Source organism: Ambystoma mexicanum, chromosome 13, assembly GCF_040938575.1.
Source record: "Ambystoma mexicanum isolate Mex_15411 chromosome 13, UKY_AmexF1_1, whole genome shotgun sequence".
NCBI classification, from domain to species: domain Eukaryota; kingdom Metazoa; phylum Chordata; class Amphibia; order Caudata; family Ambystomatidae; genus Ambystoma; species Ambystoma mexicanum.
Genome location: NC_090938.1, coordinates 764,390,752 through 764,413,680, shown reverse-complemented (window position 1 = coordinate 764,413,680; position 22,929 = coordinate 764,390,752).

Genomic DNA, 22,929 nt, shown 5'->3' with positions numbered 1-22,929 from the left:
GTAAACAGCCCATCACACAGTCCACATGAATTCAAAAACAACCACCAGAGACCACACCCAGGCTATCAACTCCCACATTTCCCAGCAGGACCCGGAGTCCACTATTGCACACACCAGGGGCCCACACGAGTCAACACCCTCCTTCAACAGTTACCAACTGAAAAATAATGTCCCTACAATTATTTGTATCTCACACACATAGAACGCAGGGGGAAAGCAGCAAGGCTCAACCACATGTGGGTGCGGGCCACACATGAAACCACAGCAGAGGCGTAGCTAAGAGGGCTGAGGGGGGTTATAGCCCGGGTCTTTTGATTGTAGCCTCGAATAGAAGCTCAGGGGCTGCAGCCAAAAGGCTAGCCTCTAGTCCCAACAGTCCCGACCTTAGCCTAGCCCTGATCATTTCCAGACCTTGAAACACCCCTGCTACAATGACAGTGTACATGACCACACACAAGCACACACTCTTTCCCACTTTGCCTGACTCCCCTAAACAGCAGACCTTTTCCTTCCCTTTCAAGCTCACCCTGACCATTGTGAGGAAGAGACCCGCAGAGGGAATCGCTCCCAAGTGTTGCGGAATGTTGCAAAATCTGACCCCCTTGAATGAGTTAGAGGGCAAACGTAGCCAGAGGTTTGTCAATACCATGAGCCTTATTAACCCTCAATGCGGGCCTTCCATAGCAGTTCCTTTGCATGCAGAGTACTACCGTGAGACTAAAATATCCAAGCTGTAATCCTGTACCACGTTGCTAGTCATATGTACAGGCCTAGCCAAGCCGCGACCTGGAAATAGATCATCACCCACTACAGCCAAAGGCGCCTTTCTCTATTTCTCCCAAAAGCATGGTGGAATACATCCAGGTTACGACCCTTAAGTAAAGTAATCCTTTGACATGTTTGCAGCCCCCAAATGTGTTTCACTTACAAGTAACTGTGCCTGCATGCCCCAGCCAGAACATACATGAACGCATGTCCTCAGCCACCTAAGTGTTCAGATGTGAGTCCTTCCCATTGCGCCAGTGAGCGGTTAGAGCGATCGCTTGGTTACAGGCAGCGGTGGCTCTTTCTCTTCCTGCCACATTCTTTCTGCATGTAGACAGCACTCCACCTGTTTTGTTGGTAAGTTTAGAAGAAAAAAAGAGGGGCTTGGTACTTCTCTGCGCTCACCACCATACAGTCAAACAAGAAAAAATAAATGTGTACTATAAACAAACTCTACTTTCTTTAGAGTCAGTAGGCAGCATCGGTTTTAGATTGTGACTCCAAACCCAATGTCACATCAAATAACTGCTTCAAACATATGTATCTTGCCAATGTGGCAGATACCAGATATATAGTAATCCTCTCACAAAATAACTTTTTTATTCTATTCAACCAAAGTTGATTAATAAAACATTGTTATTTGCTTTAAAGCCGCTGCCAACACGTGTTTCGACCTTTAACCATAGGTCTTCTTCAGGACTATTATATCACAATCAGACAAAATAAATTTTGACATAAATATGAAATTAATATTGTGTAAAAGCAACAATCAATATTACAATAGTACAAACCAGAATACAGGCCAGCAATAGGTCACATAAAAGGGGAAAAGAAAAGAACACAATAAAAAATGCTCACAATAACTATTCATTAGACTTTACAACTCAGCTAGTTTGATTGTACTCTACTAATTGATTGATCAGGTTCATGCATTTATTAGTCATGGTACATACACCTTCATTCCAATGCACTAGTGCATTCTTGTGCCCACCACCAACACTCGATTTGATGTGTTAACTTAGGGACACCAATGTATAATATAGCCTGTTTTTCTAACTCTAAAATGAGCAAGCGCAATGTTCATACATTACTTCATGGCCTTATTACTAGTTGTTTGGCAGACAAGTACATATTTATTCATTAACACAATTCATCCATTAACATATGATTAATGTTGCGTCCAATTTGCTTTGCCCAGCTTTGATGACCCTGCCTTAACCTATTCACTCTTACTCAAGTGCCACCTGTGCGGGAAGGAAATGTAGGCCATTCACACATTGCTACACTACAGGATGCAAAAGGGTCCTATAACCATCCCCAAACATTGCCAGACTGATAGGAGAACTAGGATTTCCTCTATAGAACCCCTAGAGAAGTCCTGGTAGCTGCAGACCACTATTAACACAAAACCACACACAAACCAGACCACCGCTAGCACAAAACCACACACAAACAAGACCACTATTAACACACAACCACACATAAACAAGACCACCGCTAGCACAAAACCACACAAACAAGACCACTGCTAACACAAAACCACACACAAACAAGATCACCACTAAAATAAGACCACCACTAACACAAAGCCACACACAAAACCACACACAAACAAGATCACCACTAAAACAAAACCACACACAAACAAGACCACCAATAATACAAAACCACACACAAACAAGATCACCACTAGCACAAAACCACACACAAACAAGACCAACACTAACACAAAACCACACACAAACAAGACCAGCACTAACACAAAACCACACACAAACAAGACCACCACTAACACAAAACCACACACAAACAAGATCACCACTAATACAAAACCACACACAAACATGACCACCACTAACACAAAACCACACACAAACAAGACCACCACTAATAGAAAACCACACACAAAGAAGACTACCCCTAATACAAAACCACACACAAACAAGATCACCACTAACACAAAACCATACACAAACAAGACCACCCCAATACAAAACCACACACAAACAAGATCACGACTAACACAAAACCACACACAAACAAGACCACCACTAACACCAAACCACACACAAACAAGATCACCACTAAAGCATGACCACCACTAACACAAAACCACACACAAAACCACACACAAACAAGATCACCACTAACACAAAACCACACACAAACAAGATCACCGCTAAAACAAGACCACCACTAATACAAAAGCACACACAAACAAGACCACCACTAACACACAACAACACACAAACAAGACCACCCCTTACACGGAGAAACCAAGCGATGTAGAACAGCCTAAATAAACCTTGGCTGTTTTAACACAGGTGCTGTGGGTCACGAGGTCACACTGCACCTTTCCCTAAGGTGTATGCTCGCTATTCGCAATTAGAAGTGTTTTATAATGGTGCAATCCCATAGGAAAACGTTCCATGAATCAGGCCCACAGTTGTTCGCCGACCTTCGGCGCATCGTTCGCCAGACAGCTGAGCGCCCTAAATCCCCTCTCCTCTCTCAAATTATTAGACCGCATATATGATATTCACGCACCCAGAACACTAAAGCTAGAAAGTGCCATAATGCAGGGCGATGAAAAAAACTAGGACAACAACCTGTTTTATTATCCGGTGGAAAACGTTTTCAGAAATAAACAGGCTCGTGTGGGGGCACAGAGCAGTTCTAGCTCTGAGGCTGCCTCATGAAGACGAAAAGGTGGGGTGCATATAGACCGCACTAAACAGAGGCAAAAGGTGCACTCGCCTGAAAAACCAACCACGTCTCCTTTCACTCTCTCTTCACCAACATTACCCGCAACTATAAAACGGGCACAAACACACCAGCCCAGAGGTTACAAGCTCTCGATGCCACCAATATATACAAATTGGGTTTCTCTCCCTCTTTCTAGAGATGCGCGGAGCTGTGTCCGCCTGTTTTCTCCTTTTCCTTTCTTATTTTCCTTTACAGGGAGTTAATACATCGGATTATATGCAATGGCGTAGCACGCCCATCGAGTAACTACCAAACCTGTTGGTGCACTGTGACGAATCAACTTCTGAGGCACCAGTGGTCCAGGGATGAATATCGGTTTCCAAACCATCAATCAACATCTCTAGTACACCAAAAGGCATCCAAATAGATTGGAAACACAAGTAAATTATAAACCTCTGTGTCCAATTATGGTAACGTGACCGGAACGGCAGGCTTATCTCTGCAAGGTCATGGATCGTTGGTTAGTTGCAACTCAGCGAAAATACAGTTATTACCCAATGATAAAAGGGACTGTCCAGTCAAGGTTCTATAAAATATATCTACTTTATTAATCACAACAGACAGTTCTAGCTCACTACAAAATACAACCCACCTTGTAAAGGAACACCGGAGTTCAGACAATTTCACAAAGCAAAGGGATCCACTCTAGATACTGACAGAAGGGTAGTCAGTAAAGTGATTAATCTCAATAGTTCAAGGATACTTGGTTCCAACACAAAGGCAGCAATGGGTTGTAAAATGTCACTAGGGGCCTCCAGAGAAGGACCAGGGGACAAAACCACAATGTTCCTTGTGCTTGAAGACATTCTTGGTGCTCGACAGGGTAGAGTCAGTTTCAAGGCGCTTTGCAACTTCTGGGACAGAGTTCAAGATGGGCAACAGAAGCAGGTATCAGGCAGCAAGCAGTTCGGCCTACACAGCGGCTTGGGGTTAAGAATCCTCTCACTGCTCGTTAGCGGGTCTGAAGCATTGGTTAAGGCGTCTCGCACGATGTTCGTGACTGTGGCGTGGCAACAGTCAGCGGTGCAGTCGGTTGCAACTCAAGGGGTTCGACTGGCTCGAAAATGTCCTTTAAGGCGGACTCTGGTTGATGCTTGTCGATGCATTCCTCCTAGCTTCTTCACTGGGCTTGTGTCGTCCTTCAAGGTGGACGGCCCAAAGCTGAGGAGAGTGTTGCAGGCACCGGCCTTGTCCTTGGTTTGGTTCAGAGACTCTCTGGCACTTCCCTCCTAGGAAGCTTGCTGCAGAGCCTAGCAGGCCACGCTGTGTGTTGGCTGGGACCTCCTGAGGCTGCTGGAGGTCCTCTGCATTCAGTAGCTGCCTATGTTCCCTGGGAGATGTTTAGGGGAGGGATCTTGCTTCCCTCTTGGAGGTCCTGGACTTCTGTCACTGGCGGAAGATGTAAGGCAGACTTTACCTTCAGCCAGGATCCAAATGAATTTTTCTTGTTACTACTTGCAAAGTCTACAGATGATCTGCCAGAAGAGGGGCTCAGCTCTCTTTTAAGGGCAAATGGGCCACAGTGATTGGTATAGGCTAAGCCTACCTTAAGGAACCAATCCTGGGTCCCCACCAACAATCTCCTGTATGCCCGAGGTCATAACCAGAGTGCTTTGCAACAGAAAAGGTAAAGGGGTGAAAACATGTAATACTAAGTCCCACCCATCTTCTTGTGGATCAAGGTGAGTTCTAAATGAGAATAGACCTGCGTTACTGTATGACAGGGTATGAGCCACGGCATATCGTTGGAAAGCGCTATGCATAGACAATAGGCAACACCCTGCTGAGTATATAGTCTTGAAACTGGGGTACACTTACGTAGATTGCATAAAATGTCACATTTAGAGTAAAGAATGGCCACGCGTTTAAATACATGACCTCGACGGAGAGTGAGAATGCATGATACAGGCATTATAATGAGAGAGGCGGCTGGAATCCCGGACACGGATCACGTGGCTGTGAGCAGTCACGTTTAGGACAGCATAGTGTAAACACACAGTCGTTTCGTAAAACAGGTGCAAATGTGTTTATTATTGTTAGCGCGTGGCACGTGATTCAGGGCTGAAGTATAAATAGACCGTGGACTGGGCCAGTTATACGTACACGCCCTGCACTTGCGCAACGTCAATGTCACTTGGCCTAGTAAGATTGTTGTCTTGTCCTCCTTTTTGTTTCCCCTCCCTTGCCTCATCGCGCCTTGAAACACTTGTGTGTGGGCGCGTTATCATATATCACAAAGATAGATTTGAGAATGTCAATGACTGGATGACTCCTGAGTACGGTTTTACTGCTAATGGGTTAGTCCCATACAGAACTAGGAGGATTTATGCTGGAAATTGCTTCTGAAATACCAATATCCAAGCTTAGAGGGACATAAGGAGTTCATCACAGGACTACATCGGCTGAAGCACAGCTGGGTAGACAAATTATTAACATCTATTTGAAAGCAGCACAGACCGCAAAGTGGGAATGAGGTACGCACATGTGCGTAATTTTAGGGATGGACAGAGGTGTTTGTCCCCCAAAACTTTCATGGGACACCATTTTGTCCCCATTCATTTGTCTGGGGCAACTTTTCTTCAGATGTCATGTCCCCCCCCAACATTTTCAGCAACTTTACTCCAGTGGGTACGCAGGCAACAATATGCTCGGCCCCCTAGTACATAAGGATACATGGTTATGGTGTAGCACACAGTAATTGGGTTTGTTTCCCTTGTGTCTTTCCCCGGGTTGCCCCTTGACCCTGCCCGGGCGTCACATCTGCGGCGCTGCAGCCACGGTGCAGATCCCGCACCTTGACATGGAGACGGCAAGCTATGAAACATTCAAGCGGACCTCCCTTAACACAAAGGCACCACATCACCCACAAAAAATCAAAAGCAGTTACTCTTGAGCACATAACAACATCAAAGTCATGGTTTTGCAACAAACACACAGCAATGTGACAGGATCAGGGAAGCTCCCTGAGACATTGGGCCTCATTCCGAGTGGGGCGGTAAGGGATACCGGGCGCCGGTAAGGATACCGGTGCCGGTAATCCCTTACCGCCCTACTACGAGTTCCCTTAGCGGGTCCCTCCTTTAACCCCTGGTCTGACCAGGCGTTATGGATGGGACCCGTTAAGGGAATTCAGAGCCAATAACGGTACCGCAATTTGTGGTACCGTTATTAGCGCCTTCCCCATTCCCATTGAGACCTATGGAGGCTCAAATGGAAATGGGGAATAGTTTTTTCAATGGGGAATTACCGGTCCCGCAAAGGTCGGACTACACCGGTAAGTCCTCATTGAACGAGAACGGTGCCGGACACGTTATTGGTGGCAGTCATGCCACAAATAGCGCCATGACTACCACCAATCTCGTAATGAGGCCCATTGAGTTAACCCCCTTCTTTTTTTAATGTTTATAGAGTATGTTTGATTTTGCAATTGGTTGTTTATAATGCGCTTAATACCCAGAGGTTTCTAAGCGAGGTCCGGGGGATCGAACCCGTGTTGCTTTGCGTCATCTTGCGCGTTGCCCCTGAGCTATCCTCCCGAGTCTGATGGTGCATGATGCATGGAAGCGTGTTAAGTTTACATCAACTGGAAGCCATCACTTTTGAGAAAAATAAGTTTTAACCTCCGACAGCAACATTCTTGAATGTATGGTAAGGACAGAGTAATAGTTTGAATTCGAATATGGAGAGCCATGACCGTTCATGTGTCTTAAGTATTTTGTCTTTTCTGCTGTACATGAAAGCATAGCACGGTTTTATGAACTCATAACACTCCTATTTGGGAAAGAAAAGCTTTAAGCTTTGCCAGAGAACAATTCTTGAATATGTTTGTAGCGCTTAAAAGATACTCTTTGAAGTATGACACAAAGAGGAACGACTATTTGGTTATAGCTATTAAGGCCTGATGCATGCAGTGTTAGGAAGGGACCTTGTGGTCTTTCATCTTTCTCTAAAGGGGGCAGGGCCTACGAGGTTAAAATATTGGTAAAGGTCATGAAATTGACTCCAGATCTCTTTGAAGGTGGATTCTTCATCACGTGGTAGTAACGCCGATCTTTACAACGTGCCACGTTACGCAGTTCTCATATGTGGTATACACGCATTTCGCCGACCTATTTTTGGTGGTGGTACTTTTCATCGCCGGATTTTACATCGCCAGAAACCCCGTTTTTTTTTTGTTTTATTTTGGGGGGGGGGGGTTTGTTGGGATTGGGGTATTATTATAATAGTAAGGGGGTGTCTGTGGGGGTGGAACCCCCCCCAGAATAAAAAAACCCAAAAACAGGGATTCTGGCGATGTAAAATCCGGCGATGAAAAGTACCACGACCAAAAATAGGTTGGCGAAATCATGTAGAACCTCATATATACACCTATGGTCAAAAACGGGGATGCTTTCAAAGCATCCCTGTGGGATTTTGTCAAATCAAACCAGGTTCATAAAAACAAATAGAGTAAATTGAAAGCCGTAGACCGTCAAAAGGATATTTCTGAAGACGCAGGAGTGTTCATCTCCTCTCCTAACATTTCTGGTTTGGTCACTGGCCGCACGGGTGTGCCTTGAGGGCCGATCCCTGTTGGAAGCAAAGGAAAGGGCAGCAAACACGAACTGCAAGTCACTTTGCAGCCCCCTGAAAACCGCCTCCCCCAGACCCCACTCTTCGTGACGATGGCGGGGGAGGGGAGGCTGCACAGCGATGCACCCACATTCCAATAAGTCTGCCTCCTGGTGGATTTTGTTTCTTTTTCTTTGCACACAGAATTGCCCCACCTGTTCATTTGTTCTCCCCATTGAATGGCACACCTGTCTTTTCGGCAGCCGAGTCCAGAACATGGTGTCATTTCCACACCCGGGAAGGCGCTTACACTTTCTTTCAAGCACACCTGAAAGGAAAACTGGAAAATCAACATGTTTCTCCTTCTCTAGTCTGCCCGACCTGCATGTCTTTTGAAACAATGTATTTGTTTATTTCTATCGCGCCTTGGCCCGCAGACATCAGGACGCTCACGGGACAACATTAAAATAACAGAACGCGGGGATTTGCTAAGCTACTCGAACAGGATTGTTTTCACATTTTTTCGTAAAGGTGATGTATTCTTCCTCTGATCGCAAAGATACAATGTAGAGTATCACCCGACTTCTCTCTCCTATGAATGAAGTACACGTTTCAGTGGCGCTGAGGAAGGTGGCGTAAATAGAAACAGGAGTTAGCCCACATTTTTTTTGTATTTTTTTTTGTATTGTGCAATAGTTAATACAAACTTTTAGCACATAGTGCAAACGATGGAAAAAAGATCCGTTAAGAATATAATAGAGTTATGATAAGAACTACAATATTGAAAGAATTCATCAGTAGTGTACATTTATAAAAAGGGCAATGGGAAAAGAATCAATTCACCACACCATGCATTTAGAAAACCATAAATAAAGAAACAAGGAAAAATACCGGCTAATGCATTAACATACCGAGGTATCAAAAATACTTGTGCGCTTCCTTCCATATCGCACACGCTGCGGATGATGTGGAAATAGACTCGGCCGCACTTCTGAGATCCTCAATCTGTGCGACGTAATCAGCATAGCCTTTGCCACAGGATTGTCTTCATATTATGCACTCAGTTAGAATATGGCGGCAGGTCTCAATGGGTATGCAGACTTTATATCGAAACATTTTATGAAGAATGCATTTAGGGGTGGGGTAAAGCGTTAAAGCTTATGGGGAAACTTGTAGGGGTGGGAAACGAGAGTTTGGGGGGGACCCCCCAACAAAAAAAACAATTGAAAGAAAAAAAGTTATATTTTTCGTTATAAAATGTTCGATATGAGTGCATTCTTTATAACAGATTTCGTTATAAAGACATGTGGCCGTCTCTTTCTTCGGTTTCTTCCCATTTGGTGATATCATCCCTTGTGGGCAAGATATTCAACCATAGATACAATATGAAGCATTTAAGTTCAGTAGAGCAGAGTGTTAATAGACAGCTATGAGGTTTACTCATTACAAAACACTGATGCCACAACTCCATGATATGATAGGATATTTATAACGCGCGGACCCGGGGATCGAACCTGCGGTGCCGCTGAGCTATCCTCCCGAGACCTATGCACCTTTCCTTTGCATGCAAAGCATCAATATTGCCTACCATATACCAGGCTTTTGCTTTCTTTCTTATAGTCATTTCGTAATTCGGCTCAGAGGTACATAAGCCATTGTCTAGCCCTGACAGCACAACGTGGTTCAACGAGGAATGTTTAAGCTCCGCCACAAACCCCTTAATATCGACTTTTCCCATCTTTAAGCCCACGAGTTTCAACAGGCGATTAGAATTCAAATTGAGCTGCATGAGTTTTGCAACAAAAAAATAAACTCTCTGGAACTGCCACAACGACAGTAGCGGCCTCTGGCCAAATTTCAGTCCGAGGGCCTCGACCGGCACAGCTGGAGGGGTGTTTATAACTAGGATCCTAGCTTCGAGGCGGTTTAGCCATTTCACCCGCCCAAGGGGCAGCGCCGCCAGAGGATAGAATATACCTGGATGTACGGCTGTGCCATATATTGCCAACCCACCTTGGATATTATAATTATTTATTTATTTATTTGGACATTTATAGAGCACTCATAACCCAGAGGTATCTAGGCGCTTAAACGTAAGAAAGTGGTTGCAGGCATTCAGTATGCATTTCAACTTCTTCGTCACCGCCCTGATGAAGGATGCAATGTCTAGCAGCCCACTATGTCTTCCATAGTTTGTTTGTAATAGGCTCCTCATAAAAAGATAAGGATGGATGTATTACAATATAGGTCCGGTGTTTGAAAAATCATATATTTGAAAATTATTTTTAAGCAAAAAACGCAATATGAAGATCATTTCACTTGCCGTTCACCTTTTGACCGCCAGCCTGAAGACTATGTGCGATGCATGGAAAACCCCAACACGGCGCCCGTGGACTTTCTCTGTTGCGTCACAATCTTTCCATTTTAATATGTTTCTAAGGCACAAATTCACAACTAAGCATGGGGTTTCCCTCCCAATGAAGACTGTGTGATCATTAGAATTTCACGAATCCTTCCTCTGTGCGGTCCCCGGAGCAGGAAGGACCAACCTCGACCGGGGCCTACAGACTCACAAGCAGGAGCCATCTTTTATGCCCAAAGAATTATTACTATTATTTATCATTATTATTATTATGATTATTATTCTTATTGCATTTATTGAGCGTGGCCCTAGCTTTCAGAAGTAACAACAGACCAGATAAGCAGTGGGGGGTGGGATACAGAGGGGCACAGAGGAGGGGTACAGCTGTACCAGTGGGCAGGGAGGAGAGGGGCGGGCTATGTCTAGCGAGTCAAGTGGGGCAGAGGGTGACGTGGTGGCCTAGGTGTTGAGGAGGAGAGACTCCTTGAAGGAGGGTCTTAAGTTCTTTTCTGAATTGTAGCACCGTGAGGGTGAGTCTGATGCTAACAGAGAGGAGGTTCCATAGTCTTGGGGCGTAGGCAGAGAAGGCTTGGTTTCTGTTCCTTTCCTTTTTGCAGTGGTGGATTTCAAGTCCCCACGTGTCTTGGCCTCTGGTGGTGCGCTGTCCGCCGGAGATGCTCAGTTTCTCCGCAAGGTAGCTGGGTGACTTGCGGGCGACTGCCTTATGGCTGCTGCAGCACGACATGAAGGCGATTGGTGCATGCAGTGGGAGCCAGTGAGGTCGATGGGGGCCGGGTTGATGTGGTTGTATCTGTGTAGACCCTTGATGAGGCGTGCAGCCCCATGTAGGACACTTCTCAGGGGAACTTTCAACACAGATTTGAAGAATAACTTGTCATGTATTAGTGCCCTGTCATGGGCTGGTTAACCCTTTCAGTGCTCTATAGAAATACATATAATGGAAATGTTGAAGAAATTACTTTCCGAGGTTTGGCTCATGTCCCACAACATAAGAGAATGGGCAACAGGGAACTCAAGCTACGTCAACTCGAAGCCAAGCTAATATGTAAATATAATGCTCTGAAACCACTTGGCCTCAATGTTGACTCCGAACTGTATATATTTCTTAACTAAATTCTTTCATTCTAAGATCTACGCATATTGGCATAGAGGCCAAAACATCTGCCATGGAATTAGCATGTTTGCAACGAAATCTAAGGATACCCGGACGATGCAATTCATGCCTTTGCAGGAGATTATGGTCAGAGTATGTCCACCTTAATTTGGACAATGTAGCAACAATAGCTGTTGCTCTATGATATGGCAATCACACTTTATGTGTGTTCTTTATGCACTGAGTAGTGGCTTGTGCACATTCTAGCATTTGCCCTTTTTGAGTGAGTTGAATTTGGACTTTATAATACTCACGTTTGGATATGTATTTTAGCAATTGACTGTATCTGTTACACATTTGGGATGTACAATGTCAATATATATATGTATTTTTTATTATGGTTGCTCAATGTCACTGGAGACAATATTACGCTGAAATCATGAGCTATGGATTACATTGTTAGCCAATATTATACTCTGCTATGGCACTTTAGCCTGGAAAATACCAGTCACTGCATGGCTATCCCGCTTAAGTCATAAGAAACATGACTCTTGCTGCTGGTAACTATATAGTGCCTTCCAGCTACACTGCAATATGGATTTTCCCATTTGAATATATGTGTTTTTCAGCTATTATGGCACCACTTTAAACACGTAGCTGACAGTGTGATAGCAATCGTCAAAAGGACAATGTTTCAATGTTTAATACTGAACAGTCTGTTGGATGCTGTGTATTGGCGCTAGTACATTATTACTGCTTGTCAGGCAGCTGCTGACTTGTGTTTTCTGCCCTGTGCACACTGACCGTTGTAAGGCTAGTCCCATCTGTGCAGATATGGGCATTAGACAGAGGTGACAACTAGAGTTCATTTGTACATTGGTACGTAATGCTCCCATCATTTGTCTCAGATTACGATAAACGTCTGTCAGGTTTAGGAGGATAGCTCAGCGGCAGCATGCTCGAGTTGGAAACAAGATGACACGGAGCAACACAGGTTCGATCCCTAGATCCGCGCATATTAAATAAAATAACCTATCATATCATATCAATGTTATTTCAGGTTATATTTATAACCAGTTCTCGGACCATCATGTTTTTATTAGCGATGCACTATATTTTCACCATTCCAACATGGCCGATCGATTAGAGACACATGTCTATAGGCAGTCACATGATAATTAGTCACCTGACCCGCCACTGGAGAGGCGTATCCTGGCAGACACTGTTTTAAAGTAAATGGGGTGTGAACAATAATGATTTAACTTTGCCCGAGGACGCTCGAGGCAGTGCAGAACGCATGGCGTGTTTTATCCACAGGGGTAAGTGCTTCATTCCCGGGTCCAGCCAGTAAGCACCACCCATGAAGAATTTCCTATTTCTTTGGAACACCTTTTGTTATGGGATAGAAACATGTCGGGATGAAATTGGTCTGAGTCATTTGTATCAGGCTTCCTACTGATTTGTGTGTACTAATTGATTTTGTAAATTACATAAGTGTTGATTCATTATGTTTGATTTATACATATTGATGTAGTATATATGTGCAGAATTGTTATTAATTGAGTCTGTGTGTCATCCAACTGATGTTTTTTTTTGTCTAACATTGTTGTATTGGTTTATTCACTACATGTATGAATAGGTGTTGAATATTTCCACATCTATTATTTTAGATGAAGTCTTTACTTTTTAGTGACATTAGTCATTTGTGTTGATTCAACAAATGTTTTGTTTAACGAATAATGATTCATGTGTTTAAGTTTTAAATTAATAAATATGACAGATTAATAATTGCAAATTGATTGGACTGAATTGAATTTTTTCTTCCGATATATTGTTCGATTTGTGATCATCTCTGCTTTTTCTGGTCTACTCTACTGATACACAATACACCCAGTCTTTTTTATACCACATGTATTGAACCAGGTGTGACCGTGGTGTATACAAACCTGGTGTCCCCCATTCGTGTTGTGTGTTTCTATTGCAGGGATATCGGTCGTGAGACTATGTGCTCACTGTTGTTACTGTTAGCGAGATAATTGGATTGGAGTAACTGGAATTCATCATTTTTAAGCATTATTTGTCAACAAATTCCGGTGACTGATGTTGAGATGGCAGCTGATAAAACCAGGAGCTACGATGACAAATATTTGACTGAACTGTTAGCTAGGTCCTCACTCTTCACAACGGAAGGAGAAAGTTCTCCATTGACAATTGTCAGCAATTGGGATCAACTCTTTCAACTGAAGAAATGGTTAATAAGAACTGAATTCCATGGTACAATCATGTTGGAATACTGAAAAAGTGGAGCCATTACCACAAGGCTTGGTTGTCCAAAATGAGCCACATCTTTTCCTAGATAATAAAGAGTTTATCATACAGTGGAGCTATATAGCTAACACATGTGGGAAAGACTGGCCCATTTTAATTATAGACATGGCTAGAGACATGACAGACAAACTGGGTATATAACTGGCGAGGTTGGAAGTAAAAATAAAGAAATTAATACCATTAGTAGCGTTCAAGAAGAGATTGGATGACATCATGAAAGAAGTGACTGACTTTAAAGAACAAACCGTACGTGATAGAATCAGGAGATTAAAAAAAGACCTGACTGACTATAAAGATGAGAAGGCATTCAGATGTACTCAGGATGACTACGTACCGGATTAAGCCTATGATGTGGCACTTATGAATAACAGGAAATGTGTGGAAAAACTTAATTCAGTTCACCGGGTTCAGGGAATGACAGTTCGACAAGCGATTCCAGCCCTATGAACAACAAGAGAGGCACAGGAAGGGGAATAGGCAGACCAAATAATAGACGCAGACCTCAACAATTTCATCCCAACCAGAGTAATAGGAGATTGTCCACATCTAATTTTTTAGACAGGGACCAGATGTCATGAGAATACGAACCGAGGCAGACGAGAAGCAGGAGAGCCTAGTGATCAATGTGTCATCTTACTCCCCAACAAGGGAAGAAATATCAGTCTAAAACAAAGGCTTTGGGTTCGTACCAACTACTAAGTATGACAGCTTTACCACAAGGTTGGAAATCCAACAACTCATTCGTAAAATCCATCTTAAACAATATTTGAAGGACAATGAGTTTGAAAGAGAAATTCACTATAGTGGTCTACATACACCTTCTTCTTTTACTCCTCCAACGACTAGTCACAGCCCTGAGTCTATTGTGTTTGAAAATAGTCCTGTTAGAACTAGAAACTTTAGAAATGAAGGCAAAAAAGAACAAGTCTTTCAGAACTGTTCGAGAGAACAGCGTAAGGCTATTATTTCATTAAAAACAAATAAAGACATTGTCATCAGAGGCACGGATAAAGGAGGTGCTATAGTGCTTCTAGATCATGCTGGCTACATTAACGAATGCAACAGACAACTATGCAATACCTTGTTTTACAAAGTATTGGAAAGTGATCCAACAACGAGATTACAAACTTTGATAGTGAACAAAGTAGAGAAGGTGAGAGCTTGAAACTGGATCACCAAGAAGGAATCAGAGTACTGTGTGATGACTAATCCTAATATACCCTCATTTTACATCCTGCCCAAAGTGCACAAAACTGTGATTAATCCTCCTGGCAGACCTATAGTTCTGGTACAAATTCTATATTAGAACCTCTGGCAAAGTTTGCTGATCACTTCTTAAAGGGCTATGTGAAGGAAATGACCTCTTAGGTACAGGACACTACTAGTGTAAACTTAATAGAGGAATTTCCCCTTGACAACCTTTCAGACATACTGGTGGTTCTAGACAATTGTTTCATTATATACCAAGATTTCGCAGCAGGCCACACTGGAGATGGTGGAAGAGCTACTTCTAAGTAGGAGAAATGATAGAATGACTCCAAACTCTTTCATCATCTGGTGCACAGAAATGGCCCTGACAGAAAATGATTTTCCGTTTAACAACAGGTTTTACCAGCAATCCATGGCGCAGCCATGAGGTCCGCAGTAGCACCAACTCTAGCAAAGCTTTATGTGGAGAGCTTAGAACACAGTACAATCCTTACACACGAGAATCCTTTCTCCAACCAGATGACACTCTGGAGAAGATACATTGATGATGTGTTTTTCTTCCATCCGAAACATTTACGCAATAATTTACCCTTTGGGCAATTTTTAAGACTCAAGCATAACAGCAACAACACACAGGCTTTTTTGAAGGAAGCCCAAACATTGTGTAACAACTAAAATGCAAGGGGTTACACGAGGAAGAGTATTAAGAAGTCACTCAAATGTGCATTTAATAATCACTGGGGTGCCTTACTGGAACATAAGAAGAAAGTAGATACACAACATGATGAGATTGTTTTCGTAAGAACATATAATCCACTGTCTAATCATATCAACAAAATCATAAGGAAGAATTGGCATATTTTGTCCAAAGGAGTGAACTCGATCCCAATACCGAGATGGGCTTTTAAAAGCGGCAGGGACCTCAAAGAGATCTTAACCACCAATGATGTTTCAGAATCTGGTGCAAGGCAGGAAACCATTACCGAACTCTGGGGACTTGTTAAACCATTGGGAAATAGTGCTTGTGGCAGCTGCAGATGCTGTCCACAAACTGAAAGACCTGTAGCTGTTGACATTGGCTTAGAAATACTATGGCAACAAAAGACTTTTGCCAACTGCAATACGATGTGGGTCATTTATGTCATCTGGTGCCCATGTCATAAAATATACATAGGTAAAAATGAACGTAAAGTAAAGACACGAATAGGAGAGCCCAAAAGCTGTACCTGAAATGGAATTCTCACAGCTACCGTGGTGGGGCATTTCATTACAGCAAATCATAACTGTGATGAATTAAGATGTTCTGTATTGAAAAAGATCAATGTAACTAACAACAAACATGCAGATAAAAATAGACTATCAAAAGAAGAAATGAGGCTTATTTTTCTAACACAGAGTAATATAACAGGCCTTAACGAGCACCTTGATTGGGGTAATATGATTAATTGGCGCATGTACCTAATTTTTGTTGCACGACAATTGTTGGTGCATGACAATTTTCATTGCATGACAATGTTCAACATTCGATTGATGAGAATATCCGGTGTGTTGTGCTTGAGCACATCCAACAAGTTGATGCCATTTGTATAAACAACATATGTGATGAGCCAAAATAACTATATCTTCCACGGTTCTAGCCATATGCAAGAATGTACAAGATGGCCGCCATGTTTACACCTTGCAATTCGATGGTATAACATTAGACAAGGGACTTTATAAGAGTCAATTCGCGGTACAATCCGCTTGATTCACTGCACTGGCATTCCCGCAGGCTGCAGAGTGTGTAGTACAACGGAGTACACTACACCAGGTAAGTAGCTGGGTTTCTAAACCATACGCCACATACATTGATTCCCGCGTGTCATTAAGGATAGACTCTAGAGACTGCTTGCAACATCTTGTGCAGCCATCAGTGTGCATTTGTATTTTCATTTTATTTATTTACCGGGTCACCTTTAGCACACAAGCCTGGTTTTTGTGTTCCAGCAATTGGAGTGCCTTTTCCACTCAGTATGCGAGCGATGAGATTTCTATCCACAAACTAAGATATGTAACATGGATGAGACGCTTTGGTCAGGACGTTCACTACAATCAAGACTTAGAAGTAAGCGTTTTTCATTTTCTTGCTGTGAACTTGCGATGTTTACTATACGTATTGTAAACGTTTATCTGCCTTACGAATAACCTTACGAATAACCTTGTCTTGTGTTAGCAAATCCTACATATCTTGACCTGCGATTGTTTGATTTTTTCACGATACAGGAAACAGGGATTCATTTGACCTTTGTATCTTTTCTTCCTTTTTGATTTGTCCTGTACCATATGCATTTTGGAACTTCTGATTTTTGACTACTTTGAGCAAAATCAGTGCACAGAATCCATAAAGTAAGTAATGCATTATCCCATAGGTATTAAAGTTTACTTGAAGGGTAGGATCAGATCCCTCGTGTTAGTTACTTCCATGTCTCCCTTTTCCATTGTCTCTCAACAGATAGCCCCATTAAGAAGAAAATCACATTCTTCTGACACCCCCGATTGACCACTAATGCAATAAGTGGGTAGGCGTGAGCTTGCTTAATGAGGTTTAGCAGTCATTATAGACAATTACCTGTTTGTCTGTGATTGAGATGTTTCATCACATTGACATTATGACTTCCATTTATAATGAGTACAGGTGACGAAAAGAAATAGAAATTGAATTTCAATTGCCACAAAATGAAGCATTAGCAGAGAAACAGCCAGTAAACACCACCCCTGAAGAACGTCCTATTACTTTGGAACACCTTTTATTTTTTTTATTTTTATTAATACACAATCAGCCAAATGGCTTTGCATATACAACAAGTAAAACAGTAAGAACTTTTACACAAACAGCCACAGCGCATACACCAATTACAGATGGTCAATCATTAGTTCATAATTATCGTAGAAGGTCAACTTGTTAGAACACTACTATTTCATTCCCAATAAAAGGTTCATTATTTAATTTAACACTAAACATAAACAGGTTAAATAAAAACATGCCATAAAATAGGATTTAAATCACAACTATAAAAAGGAGATGCATCAAACTACTATAGTCATAATTTCTACACATCTATATAAATAAAAATGTAAATGTTCATATGTTCAAAATCTTAAATCTCCGAATGTTCTTCACTGATTGCTTTGAAATTTTGACACAAGGTTGCCTTCGAATAGGCGCGTGTTTTTATATACCTACTATACATAGATGTCTCACCTGTGACAGGTAAAAACATGCCTTTTCTGAAAAACAGCGCCATCTGTTGGACGTAAAAGCAACACACGCTATACTAAATATTTTACTGAAAAACAGCACCATCTGTTGGACGCAAAAGCAACACACAATATACTCAATATTTTACTGAAAAACAGCGCCATCTTTTGGACGTAAAAGCAACACACGCTATACTAAATATTTTACTGAAAAACAGCGCTATCTTTTGGACGTAAAAGCAACACACGATATACTAAATATTTTACTGAAAAACAGCGCCATCTTTTGGATGTAAAAGCAGCTTCAGATCTGCTTTGTTCTCAACAGAATGAACACAACAGGCTGAGAGTGGCTGAAAGACGTCAACGAGAAACAGCAGGTCAGCATCAAACACGACTCTGTGCTCAGCAATCACGTGATTACAATCGCCTTGCATTCCGGTACAACCCAGCTGATGATTATAGTTTGAGCCGGCATGTTCTCATCGGCACCATGACTGAAGTGTGCCCTTATTGCAAGGCTCTGAAATTTAATGGAGAAACGAAAGAATTGTGTTGCACCGCCGGGAAAATTAAACTGCCTCAACTTGGAGAGCCACCAGAGCCATTAAAAACTTTGCTTGCGGATATACCGCCAAATCAAAGCATTTCCTATCTAGCATAAGGAAATACAACTCATGCTTCCAAATGACGTCTTTCCACGCAGAAATCGTAACAGCTCATTTCATGCCAACATGCGTCAACAAAGCTCAAGGCCAATCGTGAGAATTGTGTGGTTTGGATCTAGACACGGATTGCTTCTCACATGGACAATTATATGTTGCATGTTCTACAGTCGGCATTTCTGCACAGACAATGTAACAGCAAAAAATATAGTATACCCACATGCATTGTGAAATTAAACACATTAGAAACGTGCGCTTTCTCTTTTCTTTCTTTTCCATTTAATCAGACTGAGCCACAGCAACGCAGGGGTAGCTAGTTTCCAATACAATTTGATGAGATCAAATATCAGATTATGATCACAACCATTTAAAAAAAACACACAATATTAGTGTTAGATTTTCCAAATTGATACTGTTATTATATGCTTTGAAGTAGCCTGTTCTTAACTTTTGTAGGCTTTCACATCCTGGTAGCAGATGTTACTTTGGAACACCTTTTGTTATGGGATAGAAACATGTCGGGATGAAATTGGCCTGAATCATTTGTATCAGGCTTCCTACTGATTTGTGTGTACTAATTGATTTTGTAAATTACATAAGTGTTGATTCATTGTGTATGATGTTTGATTTATACGTATTGATGTAGTATATATGTGCGTAATTTTGATTGAGTCTGTGTGTCATCCAACTGATGTTTTTTTTTTGTCTAACGTTGTTGTGTTGGTTTATGCACTATATGTATGAATAGGTGTTGAATATTTCCACATCTATTATTTTAGGTGGAGTCTTAACTACTTTCTATTGACATAATTAATTTGTGTTGATTGTATGAATGATTCGTTTAATGAATAATGATTCATGTATTTAAGTTTTATATTAATAAATATGACAGATTAATAATTGCAAATTGAAGGGACAGAATTGAATTTTTTCATCCCATATATTGTTTGATTTGAGATCATCTCTGCTTTTTATGGTCTACTGTACAGATCCACAATACACCTGTTTTTTTTTTCAAATTTTTATTCCACATGTATTGAACCAGGTGTGACAGCAGTGTAAACAAACCTAGTGTCCCCCATTCTTGTTGTGTGTTTCTTTCCCTGGTCCGCCTACATTGGTTGTACCCCAGATGTATGTTGTTACATTGTTGTGATGCTGTGATAACAATAAAGTGTATCTTTCATCCAGTAAGGTTTTCAAGGGCCTGGTTATTTTGTTCCCTGTTTGGTTAGCCGAGGCTCATGGCTCTCGGTTATGGGAGATTGTTTCCCCATTGATTTAGAGTCTAGCCACCCCGAGCCCTGTAGCACTTACTATGTAATGAGGCAGGGTGCTGTGTTCCATGTGTTCCTACCAAATCATTTTCACCGCAGTATTTTGTTTACAGATTATTGTTGCTGCAAAATGCAGGGGAGACCTCAAGTACCCAGCACACATTGCCCTATAATTATGATTATTATAATTGGTTATTTATAATGCGCTTAATACCCAGAGGTTTCTAAGTGCAGATCTGGGGATCGAACCAGTGTTGCTCTGTGTGTCGTCTTGCTTTCAAAGTGAGCACTTTGCCCCTGAGCTATCCTCCCGGCCCAAACACCCTCCTCCCCCTAGCTTTGCTGTGGCAAAAATGCAGTAAAGAAATTGCAGTAACAAATCTGTAGTGAAATTATTCGGCAAAAAGAATGGCTACCCACATGCATGCTAATCAATGGCTACCCACATGCATGCTAATCAATGGCTACCCACATGCATGCTAATCAAGTGTTTCTTTACCTTTAGGATGTGCATATAGATGTCCTTGTATAAGGCATTTACATGTTTTGTGCCCCGCTACCCAAGCGTCTGCCACCTTTTTGCATGTGTTTGCGAAGTCCCTCCCAAAGGAGTCACGTGGGTACTCTGGAAAGGATGCCTCATCAATAGTGAGCATGGCACACTTGTGAAAGCAACGATTAAATAAGGCTTTGGCTTTGGGGTGGGACCAAGCCTGATTTGCATATAGTCTTCCCCTACAGTAAAACGATGGTCTGGAGGGTGCATAGGGCAATGTCAGTGGTTATGGTTTATTCAAAACCAAGCCATCACTCTTCAGTGTTGCATAAGTCACCCAGAATGGGGCGGGTATGCCCAGGCTGGGTCCCGAGCCTGCTGGGCCTAGAGACCCAAGCTACTCCTCACTGATGATGCCCAATGAGGCCAAAACATGTCTGGGGATGCTTGTGGTCTCGTGCAGAAGGGATGTGACCGAGCAGTGCCGGGCAGTCCAAGCCGATTTTGCATATGGTCTGTTCCCTTTTGTAATGACCTGGCAGGCTAAAAACAATAGTCTAGGGGGTTGCCTAATGCAATGCCAGCGGTTATGATTAATTCAAAACCTTCCAAACACCAACTTTCAGTGTTGCGTTTGGCCACTGTGACAAGGCCGCAAGCCTTTCAACGCTACCCACTTACTATAGAACCAACAGCAAATAACCCCATGTTCTTCAAACACATCGGAGCAGAGAATGTTGCACAAAGTCTATTTGCAACAAAGACGTTCTGCTACATATCAATAGAGGAATTGGTTAAAAGGCCCCAGGGGGCCGCTCTGATACTTCCTGTTTATCCCCAATATCACCCGCCCTGACCCCATTCAGCCCACCAATCACGCCCATTGCCCTGTATAACCACATTGACTTAATCTCAGCTTTACTATATTTATTTATATTCCAAAAGCGTCACTTAAAGTAGTTTTGCTGGTGCTCTGTCGCGAGTACCAGGACAGGAAACTCCCAGATCTGTTCCTAAGACTTAAGAACACTGAATCCAGGAACAGCCAAGGCCTCACATCCTGTTTAGAAGCCAGTGTCCACACTGGTACATATGTCTTGGAATTTACAGAAGGTGAGTGTTTTGACCAATGAAAAGAGCAGAGTCCCATTTCTATTACTTGCTTAAAAAAGTGTCTTACTGAATCACTATCACAGACATGTTTCAAATCTGAAATTGTGGGCATTCTTATGTTCCCATAATGCTCTTTGTTTTTATGCAAATGGCCAGTCTAAGGCTCCATGAAGAGATAATGTATTGAGTGGCCTGGCCTGGAGCCACGCCCCTGAGCCCCGCACCCTATTACCCTCGCTCCACCCACAAGGAGGAGAGGGTTCCCAGAGTACATTTTTCCATTTCCAGCAATTGGTAATGGTCTGCACCAAGCCGAACATCTCACCATCTGAACATCTAATGTGAAATTGAAAAAAATATCAGAAGCATTCACTAAAGTATGTTTTAATTGAACATATAGTATACATCTGTCTTGTAAATTGCTGGAAAGCTCCCCACCGGTTCTGTGTATTCCCAAAAATGCCAACGGTCCGGGCTCGAGCTATTTATGCCACAGATGACATGGACGCTCGACGGCAGCCCTCGAGGGACATCGACGCCACGACATCGAGCACAGCGCCCTCTGGTGTGCACTTTATTTTTTCCGAAGCAGGAAAGCTGATGATACGTATATCAAAGAAGCTGAGGATACATATATCAAAGATGATGATACGTATATCAAAGATGAGGAATACGTGGGAGGACACCATCCAGTCGAAACACTCCTTTCTAGGCAATTCTGTTTGAAACAGAAAGTGCTCTTCACACCTGGGTGAGTGTTCTTGGAATTTAAAAGAGGGATCTTCACTTTTGTAGTCATCCAGTTTTAACCTATAGGAATTGTTTGCATCTCGCACACTAATTGTAATCACCTCTAGGCGCTTCACACACCTCGCTTCTTATGGAACTACTTGCCAGTTAAGGGGCACAAGCAGCGCTTCTGCACTGGGAGTTGGCTCTCCGTGGCATTTAGGGGTTAATAGGGATTTTAAAAATACACTGGGGTTGTGTCATTTAGGAGTGCCCTGGGATTGCCAAGCTGTCAGTATACTATCAGGGGCCCAACT